Source organism: Thermobia domestica, unplaced genomic scaffold (genome assembly GCF_964235325.1).
Source record: "Thermobia domestica unplaced genomic scaffold, izTheDome1.hap1.1 HAP1_SCAFFOLD_430, whole genome shotgun sequence".
In the NCBI taxonomy this organism is placed as follows: Eukaryota; Metazoa; Arthropoda; class Insecta; order Zygentoma; family Lepismatidae; genus Thermobia; species Thermobia domestica.
This window is the reverse complement of record NW_027656140.1, coordinates 69,274-80,011: the sequence shown is the minus strand read 5'-3', so window position 1 is coordinate 80,011 and position 10,738 is coordinate 69,274. Positions and strand designations below refer to the sequence as shown.

At 31.7% G+C, this 10,738-nt stretch overlaps 1 long non-coding RNA gene across 1 annotated transcript; it reads right to left on the bottom strand.

Moving 5' to 3' along the window:
- Positions 1–498: 498 nt before the first annotated feature.
- Positions 499–10,047, bottom strand: LOC145676856 (uncharacterized). Its single transcript, XR_014129491.1, has 4 exons — positions 9,921–10,047; positions 1,961–2,033; positions 1,426–1,522; positions 499–734 (listed from the first exon to the last, which is right to left on the bottom strand). It is a non-coding gene; the product is annotated as an uncharacterized LOC145676856 (long non-coding RNA).
- Between the last annotated feature and the right edge of the window lie 691 nt (positions 10,048–10,738).

Below are 10,738 nucleotides of genomic sequence, written 5' to 3'. Positions count from 1 at the left end.
ACTGTTAATGATATTTGTATCTTCTAACTGATAAAATTAAGAATGTCATGTATTAGTAAAACTTTTCATATTTCTAATTTACTTGTAGCGATACTTTGAAATTGTTATAGTATAAAGAATGTATTTACATTATACAAAATTAAAAAATACAAGTTTAAAAAACGAAGATGTAATTTTCAAAATTTAAAAAATGCAACTTGTCAAACGAAAATTTTTAAAATTAAAAATGCAGAAATGTAAACTAAAAAATGTTAGTTGATAAAATAAAAATGTAATTTGTAAAACAAATGTGCAACTTAAGAAAATTAAAAAATGCAATTTCAAAAACACAAAATGTAGAATGGAAAGTTAAAAAATCAAATTTGCGAAATTAAAAGTGTATCTTTGAAAAAATAAAAAAAATGTTTTGAAAAAATTTTTCTGCACACGTTCATGAAATTCTGTTAATTGTAAAATTCAATTCTTCATAATTGTTATTTTTGTGTAATTAATCATCTTATATATTCTTTATATTTGTTTTTATTAGAATAAAATCTTGTTGTTTTATTAATTCATCTATGTAAGTAACAACTATTTTTATTTCTGTTTATTAAGAAGTTTACAGTTTGACAAAAAAAAATGTGTATGAACACTTACCGCCGCTGGAAGACAGGAAATCCTTATCTAAATGTTCTTAGATGACGAATAAAATATGAGTGTGGTAAATTCACAGTTGATGATGAAACACTTGAATGCTGTAATAATAAAGAAAAGACAATATTACTTTTTATGAAATTATATTTCAGTATAAAAATTTGAAAATGTGTATTACTAAACTGTAGAAATTAATCTGCAAGCATTTAATTATGGTGCATCCTACAAAAAATTTTAAGCGGTGTTAACAAAAACTGCATGCTGAATAAACTTACATGTATATTGTGAACAAAAAATAAATTCAAAGAAAGATTTATGGAAGAAAAATACATGCACGAAACAAATTGCATGACAAAAAAAACTGTATGTTGCAAATGGAAACATGTTACAGAGTTTATGTTGCGCAAACAAATGCTGGTTCTCAAAGAAATAACTGATGGAAAATAATTCTTTCAAAGTAATCTGCATGCTAAAAACTTACAAAATAATGCACGCTCTCAAAGAAATAAGTGATGCAAAATAATTCTTTCAAAGTAATCTGCATGCTACATACTGTTACAAAATAATGCACGCTTTCAAAGAAATAACTGATGGAAAAATAATTCTTTCATAAAGTAATCTGCATGCTACAAAATGTTACAAAATAATGCATGCTTTAAAAGAAATAACTGATGCAAAATAATTCTTTCAAAAAGTAATCTACATGCTACAAACTTCGTTACAAAAAAAAATAATGCATGTGAAAAAAATTCTTAAGCACAAACTATTATGTAAGTTGTCAATGATACTTACTTTACTTCTGTGAACTTTGATACTTTGGAATTCTAAATTCCGTTGCAACTTCTACTTAGTAGCTGCTTGCATTGAAGGTTATCTCCAATTAGTTGCCCTGAAACAAAAGAAACATTACTAAGTAACACTTGTAATTTATTTTCCTAATAGTTTTTATGAATTGTTTCTTATTTTTTCCTAATAAATTAGTCGAGCTTTTTGTGTGAGCACACTAAAGATGTTCCAAAAAATACTAATTATTTATTCTCTCATCTGCTACACAAACTCGTTTTTAATTATTTATTAGATCGTATGCCAAAGCATACTCGCTAGAACAGCTACGCTGTGATTATTTTATTTGTTCGTTTGGTGTGCAAACTCAATGTTAACTTTAATTTGATCGCTTCTTATTTTTATTGGTTCGTATGCCAGAGCATACTCCTAAGAGCAGCTAAACTTACAAAAATTTCTTATTTTACTATTTCGTATTATATTTAATAATACTCTTGCAGCAACATAGTTGCTCTATTTAAGTACAAAGGAATAAAAAAAATACCTTTGGTAACAGAAAAATATCCTGTTCCTCTAAGACTTCTGATGGTCACTTATGACAGTTTGCAAAGGGTAACCTAAAATATAACATAACATGTGTTAGAATGATATTTTGTACTATATATATTTGATATCTTATATACTAGTATACAATATGTTGTCATATGTATATTGTTGAAATATAGATAATGTTTAATGCGTATATATATAAAGGCACTAAGATTATATTAGCTAATTTATGACATGCAGTTATCTAAAGATATATTTCGGAAGCGACTGTAGTTATATTTGGTTCTATATAAGTAAAGGTTAGAATGAAGTTGTTTATTTCATAATATATATCTGTGATACTTTCAAATAGGAGTAGTGGGATAATAAGGTTGAAAACAGTTGGGCAGTCAAAAGATGAATAAAGTATATGTGAGTAAGCACACTAGATGGCAATGAAATTTTGTAAATTCACACTCTACGAGTGTGAGACCTAAAGGAAACATTCATAGAAGTTTAGAAAACATGGCTAAAGTTCAAAACAATATTAAGAGAGAAGTCAGAAGCAGTCATACATACATAAAAAACTTCAATTATTCATAGAAACAAAAGCATTCATAAAGACAAATGACAAAACATAAGAAGCAGGTTATAAGAGCATAGAAAGAAACAATAACATACATAAAGACATATGACAAAACATAAGAAACGGATTATAAGAGCATAGAAAGAAACAATAGCATACATAAAGACATATGACAAAACATAAGAAACGGATTATAAGAGCATAGAAAGAAACAATAACATACATAAAGACATATGACAAAACATAAGAAACGGACTATAAGAGCATAGAAAGAAACAATAGCATACATAAAGACAGATGACAAACATAAGAAACGGATTATAAGAGCATAGAAAGAAACAATAGCATACATAAAGACAGATGACAAACATAAGAAACGGATTTTAAGAGCATAGAAAGAAACAATAGCATACATAAAGACAGATGACAAAACATAAGAAACGGATTATAAGAGCATAGAAAGAAACAATAGCATACATAAAGACAGATGACAAACATAAGAAACGGGTTATAAGAGCCTAAAAAGAAACAATAGCACATACAGAAACATAAAAGGCATAGGATATACAGACCAATATCAAATAAGTTACAAGCACATACAGAAACATGAAAGGCATAGGATATACAGACAAAAAGGATAAGAATCCACGTACACCGGATACTAATAGATTGCAGTAGCGGGCAAACATCTTAAGAAATAGCAGTAGCCATAATACGTTACAAAACCATGTAAGGAATATAGTAAACAGAATAGAATAGCAACCAACCATGTTAAGAAATATATAATGCCAGCACAATAAAGAACACATACACCAGTGTTAAAAGACATCTACAAAGAGGGCGCACAATTAGAAATTCTAAGAGACATCTAATAATAATAGAATTGGTAACAGACATATAATAGCAAACAAGGGGGCAGAAAAAAACTTTCAAATAGCTTAAGCTTAGTTCAGGATAGAAACATAAACTAGTGTATGCAATAGTTAAAAGCACCACACTGGTCTAGCATTAATTAAGAACTAACAAACTTATTAGTTAGCGAGTAAAAGCAGGACATGAGCTCAAGTCATTTAGTTTAGGAAACATTTCAAGCGGACAAGATCTTAAAAGTTTAAATTAATTCAAAACAAATTATTCAAATCATGACCGTATTGGCGTTTAATAAGTATTGTAGGTCATTGGCGGTTGACGACTGAGGCAAATACAATAAATTAAATTTAGTTCACATTAGGAAGTACAATAATAGCAGGAATAGAAGTGGCGGCAAAGTAAAAGAGGAAATCATGTAGGACGACAAACAGAAAGAAAATATTTAGCGATTCATACCATGGAGACAATGAAGGACAGATATATATTACCTAACAAGTAAAGGTGGGTGGGTTAATCAAAGAGAAGCAAGAATATGTTAGCTAAAGCATAGTTGGAAAGACACCAAAGAAAGAGCGGATCAGGACGTAATTTATGTAAAATTTAATTGGAAGGCCATCAAAATTAGGGTAATTGGAATAGCTTGGGTTAGGACAGGTTACATAGAAAGTCGTCAGACCCAAGCAAGAGAAGATACTAATCTGTAAGAGATGGTTTGTTAAAGGACTTTACTTAGTTTTTACCTACTTCATCATTTTATACTATAGAAAGAGACAGACATGCAAGAGAAAAAAGAGAAATATTCAATAGAAATAAACCAACGAAAGAAAGAGACAATTTAGAAGCCGATCAATAAAGGAGTGAAATAGAAATAAATAAATGGGTGCAGATAGAACAATAGGTGAAATAGAAATCTAATAGCATAGAGCAAATAGGTAAAAATAGTTAAGAAGAAACACAAAGAAAAGAAATTTTGGTTAGAAAAAGGGCATACATGCAAAGGTAGACATAGAGAGAGAGAGAGAGAGAGAGAGAGAGAGAGAGAGAGAGAGAGAGAGAGAGAGAGAGGCATACATGCAAAGGTAGACATAGAGAGAGAGAGAGGCATACATGCAAAGGTAGACATAGAGAGAGAGAGAAAGAGAGGTCCAGAGATGGAGAGAAAGGTGCAGATAGGGAGATAAGGAGAGAGAGAGAAGTTCAGAGAGAGAAGTATAGAGGGAGGTCCAGAGAGGGAGGGAGAGAAGTTCAGAGAGAGAAGTATAGAGGGAGGTCCAGAGAGGGAGGGAGAGAGAGGTCCAGAGATGGAGTGAAAGGTGCAGATAGGGAGATAGGGAGAGAGAGAGAAGTTCAGAGAGAGGCATACATGCAAAAGTTTACATAGTAGTAGAAGAAATAAGGTTAGATTACAAGTGGAAGAAAAGAAATAACAGCAAAGCAACAAGCAGTACCAGATACTCGATAGTTCACATGCAACCAATAGTAGTAGTAGTATTAGTTGTTGTTGTAGTGGTGGTACTAGCAGTAGTATTAGTAGTAGTAGTAGTAGTAGTAGTAGTAGCAGAGGTAGTACTGATAGAGTACTAGTAGCAATAGTAATGGTGACAGTAATAATGCTAATAGTCGGTAGTAGTAGTATTAGTTGTTGTTGTAGTGGTGGTACTAGCAGTAGTATTAGTAGTAGTAGTAGTAGTAGTAGTAGCAGAGGTAGTACTGATAGAGTACTAGTAGCAATAGTAATGGTGACAGTAATAATGCTAATAGTCGGTAGTAGTAGTAGTAGTAGTATTAGTTGTTGTTGTAGTGGTGGTACTAACAGTAGTATTAGTAGTAGTAGTAGTAGTAGTAGTAGCAGAGGTAGTACTGATAGAGTACTAGTAGCAATAGTAATGGTGACAGTAATAATGCTAATAGTCGGTAGTAGTAGTATTAGTTGTTGTTGTAGTGGTGGTACTAGCAGTAGTATTAGTAGTAGTAGTAGTAGTAGTAGCAGAGGTAGTACTAATAGAATACTAATAGCAGTAGTGGCGGTGACAGTGGTAATACTAGTAGTCTGTAATAGTAGTAGTAGAGGTGGTAGTAGTAGTAGTAGCAGTGGTAGTACTGATAGAGTACTAGTAGCAATAGTGATGGTGACAGTGGTAATACTACTAGTCGGTAGTAGTAGTAGCGGTAGCTGTAGTACTAATAGCAGTAGTAATAGTGGTAGTAATAGTAGTAGCGGAGTAGCAATAGTAGTAGTAGTAATAATAGGAGTTCATGTAGCTTCAACGATCATGTGTTTTACATATATAAAGTATCTGTAATTCAGAACTTAGTTACTTAAGAACACAAGGTAAATACATATGTAACGGCCTCAGCTAATACAGATTTACTTTTAATTAGATACTTTCTGTTACATATACAATAAGTTTCCATATACGTAGACTCTCATTGAGTAAGCATTTATCTAATGTAGGGTTCCAGGGTAAGCATTCTACATTGAACTAAATTAGTGACTATTTATAAGAAAAAAGGCATGCCTAAATTTAATAATTATTATTGGTAAGCTTGAAAATGAGTCTTTACAATGTATCAGCTATATTTTCTGACAATATCAATAACTTGGCCCTAATACTGTTCTCAATAGAATCTGCAAATGTAAGTTGAAACTAAATTAAACAGTTTTTTCTTAGTTTTACATGTGTTAGTGTCTTGAACAATAGTATTCACATTGAACTGAAACAAGTGTTTCTGCTTCTATTATTCATATTGACTACTCCCTATACTTTCACAAATATTAACAGCGTGCAGTTCTTCCGTCAATGCTTATATTGAAATCTTCTAACTAAATGCGTATCCTACTTATAGTTAAAATTGCGTCCATTTAACTCGAATGCATAACATACTCAATAGTAAAATTGTGGGGCCGGTGCTAGGAATTCTTGGCTCCCTGTAGCGTTCTCATGACAAAAGCAAGTGTTTTGTATAAATTGTGGTAAACAAACAGCGTAATCGTGGCTTTCCCGGAGCTTCCTTCCACTTTCTATATACTTTTTTCATCAGCTTTCTTTGTAAAGCAAGTCAATATAAAAGATTCATTTCTCATGATCACCGTAAGCTGAAAGATACTGATTCTTTATCAAGTATACAAAATTCCCTCTGTCCCAATCTTAGGGGTGCTAAAGCGTTCATGTCCGGTCAAGTGTTTTCATAACAGTTTAAATCTTATATAAATTGTGGTGGGACCCCTCCCCTTTGGCTTACATTTGAAAGAAGATTGGTGAGTATTCTACGAAAGTCATAATTGCGGGACGCTAAACTAAAATATGTCATCTCATTATAATAGTAAATTTCAAAGAATAAGTTGTGATACGGTAGTATCAGACTCAATCTGTTATCCCTAGTTGTATGCAACCCAGGCTTACATACGTGCTTATCTAGTCTACATAACATTTCAGGCACTTTTCTATTAAATATATTCGATATCGTTCCCTAAACTATATGTATTTCTTCCCTGTATAGTTAAACCTCCTGTACGTTAAGCATTTTAAATGTCAAAATATACAAGTCTCGGCATGTCCTCAAATAAGTCATTATCCAAAGTGGGCTAGAAAATCTAAAATCTTAATTCCAATTCTATATGTATTTCTGAGTATTGTCCTGAACATCCCACTAATCAACCTTACAAGTATTGAGGAGTGCTATAACATTTTCTTGCTGGCGTCAAATATTTTAAGGAAGCTAAAGACTCTATTTGTTAATTAAGAAATTTCATTTAATTTTTGTCCATCTAAACAATTTCTCATTTGTATTATCAAACGGAAATAGATATAAAACAAATCGGGTACGCTAATATTCAAATATTACTGTAAACAAGGATGCAAAACACAATTTATGTATACTGTTCAACTTATTTTACACAAATACGGAACTAATAGCTAATTTGATAAGTCTGAAATAAAATTAAGTTTCAGGGAATACTAATTTCAAGCTGAATTCAATAAAGTCAAATAGTACGCTAACAAACAAAATTAAAACTAAAAATACAAAAGCTTACTATCTAAAATATATGTACTATAATTCGTTGTATCTAAAATTGTGTCTACGGTCCCTGTAATCATCACTACTTTTTAATAAAAATGTAACCTACAAACTAAAATACAATGTGATTAGTCTAAATAGCAAATCAGTACAACTCCTCCTTTATATAGCCTCAGTATTGATCAATTTGTCTTCATATCAAAATATTTTCTATATTTCTTTAATTGTCGGGAATCAGTGGTAGAGTGCTTACTTCGAAAGCAAACTATGGCATCATAACAATGTCCATAGATTTTTTTAGGGGTTCTATCTATTTTAAAGGAGCAAAACCACCACCGTCTCCCTCATAAGTTAGCAACTATAATTGCAAAAGTCGAAATTATTCCCCAGATCCCTATAACTGTGAGTTTTCCCGGGGAAAATGTTAAAACAATATGGTGCAGTAAACAAAGTTAAGGGGATTCTTTAAATTTGTTCTACCAATCTCCAAACTTTAAAATTCACGTGTGCCGTCCATTTTTAAAATTACTAACAGCCATCAGGATCTCAATCCAAACAAAGCAGCGCTACTAATTCAATAATATACGGGTGTATATATATTAAGTGCCTCATATAATCATACCGTTGGAGGGTCATGTCTCAAATAGCCATAACTTTAAAACTTATGTCTCCGACACTGGAGGTTCCCCATTTAAGAAAACTAATTACCTTAGTTCATACACTCTATCCAATTTCCTTAAGTGTCAATGCTACCTGTATTACGCTATTTTGAAAAGTCATGAATCTATTCGCTTTGTTTCACACTAAATTTTCTGACATCCAATAAATTAAAACTACTATTTCGCTCTACGCAATTTCTACTTTCATTTAAGCTCCTCCCCATAAAATTTAATTTTACATGTATCCAAAAGAGATATCATCTATAAAGTATTAAGCTTCCTTGGGGTAACATATAAGGCTTTAGCACGGTGGAGGTCCCCCCATCTTACTTCCTGTGGTTCATAAATATAATAAAATATAGGTCCATGTCTCATACAGCCTATCTGTTAAAAGTAATAATAATAAAACATGTTCCTTGCTAAGCAATTAACGTACACGTTTTAGTTGCGGGAGACCCACCTATGGGCAAACACCGCTAAACTGTGTCTCATATAGCTACAGTGTTGAATGAACTATATGCATTATCTAGGACTTTAAACGTAATTTTACTCAATAACCGTAAAATTAAAAGAGTACATTTTCGGGGAGTCATAATCAAGAAAAGATCTAAATTCAAATTCCGCTATCTTCAATTACAAGGCTAATATAATAAATAACAGTACGGTCAATAAGCGTAGACCCCTCTCATTATGCAGCGTGAAGCATCTAAGAAAAAATTAAAACTAGTAAACTTCAATCTAAAACGTCGACGGCATTTATTATACATAACACAGCTAAAAGTCAATCCATAACATTCTAGATGTTAATGCAAATTATGTACAAAGTACCGCAATTTCATCTCATGACTTGTCCCTAACTGGACACTCTTTATTTTTACTGCTACCATTAAAATAACCCCTTCGTTACTCACAAAATTTTAGAATTCAAAACCCTTAAAACTTAATTATTCTGTCACGGGGCAATTCCTGTAACACTGACAATGCTCCGTTTCATATAAAGTCAATACTTTATACAAAGCTATAATAAAAATACTATCGGTAAATGGAGTCGGCAATAAAAAAGTCTGATAACAACTGGCATCACAATTTGATGATCATATTACAAAATAAGGAAAACAAAACTAATGTTGATAAAGGGCTATGGGAGACAATCAAATAACTCATAGTTAATGTTCTTACACGTCATTCTCTTTGCTGAACGAAGGATTTTCTTTATATATAATCTCAAATTAATTCATAGTTAGAAAACCTTAAACACCAATGTGCTAAAGTAGTCAACGTAAAAGTAAAATCCGCATCTCACAGTGCTCATCTCCAATAAAATCACTTCAACAAATATCGTTTTCCTACAACCTTTGATTCTAATTCTGTACTGCATAATAATAAAATACAAAAATCTCCAAACGGAAAACAAAGTTTAAAATCAAACTCAAGATGTGCAAAAAAACTTCAACTCTAATAATAATAATAATAATAATAATAATAATAATAATAATAATAATAATAATAATAATAATAATAATAGAGCTTCTTTCATGCTAAGCTTTTAGCGTACGCGTCTTTGGCATTTAATTTTTATTCCTACGAAGCAATATTCAATTCAACTTTCCATTGCTTACAGTCATCAAAGTTTGTCCGTTTCGTTAAAAAAAAAAAAAAAAAAAAAAAAGCCTCGCTGCTGAAAGGGATGTTAAACACAAAATTAACTAAAGTCAACATGATGAAACAAATCTCTTTCAATAAAACAAAGTTTGAAAATGAAATATCAATTTCATGAATTAATCAATCTGCAATATTTAATTGTATATTTCCTATGTATAAATTAGTTAAAGTTTTCTTACCTTAATTCTGCATAAGCGCTGAAACAGTCTTCGTTGCCAATACTGGTAACCGCTGAAATCAAACACCCGAACTACCACTCCAACAAATTTTAATACAGCCTCACGATAAAACTTCTCTAAACCAAACGCAGTACTAAAGAATAATAAAACGGCTATGCTCGGTCGTGTTGTTATAAACCCCCAAATCCGTTCAATGTGATAGTTCATTCCCTCCCACTTCTCCCATCTATGACCAGTTACGAATGTCTTTCAGACGCCTGCACCATAATCATTTAAAAGAAAAAAATAAAGGATGGATAAAATTCGATTTCCTCATGTTTCATCAGCTATAATAAATGAGGGTTCAGTCTCCTGCCCTGTCCTGTTTTCTTGGATTGCACAAACACATCACACAATTGCTTGAATCTAGTCAGTTTACTTTATTTCTTTTCTACCCGACATGTTATTCAAAATATTGAATGAGGGTACACATAAAAGAGAAAATTTTGGGGACCTTTTGGTGGTTACTTAGCAATAACCCAGTAAATAACGACACCAATTAACGTAGTAGCTTTTTTTTCTTCCCTTAAATTAAATTTCATCCGTTTAGAGGTCGTTCCTTTCAATTCGTGTATTAGTACATAGTTAGAGGCGTCTTGCAGACATAAATCCATTCACATAAGTAAATCGTAAACACCATAAAGGATCAAGGTAAAAATCATAAACATCGTAAGGTTGTTCTTTCAGATAATATCGCTCACTGTATCTACAGTCCGAATAATAACCTTTATAGGAGACAGCCACATAGTGGTTCAGAAAAATAACGCAAGGGATCAAAG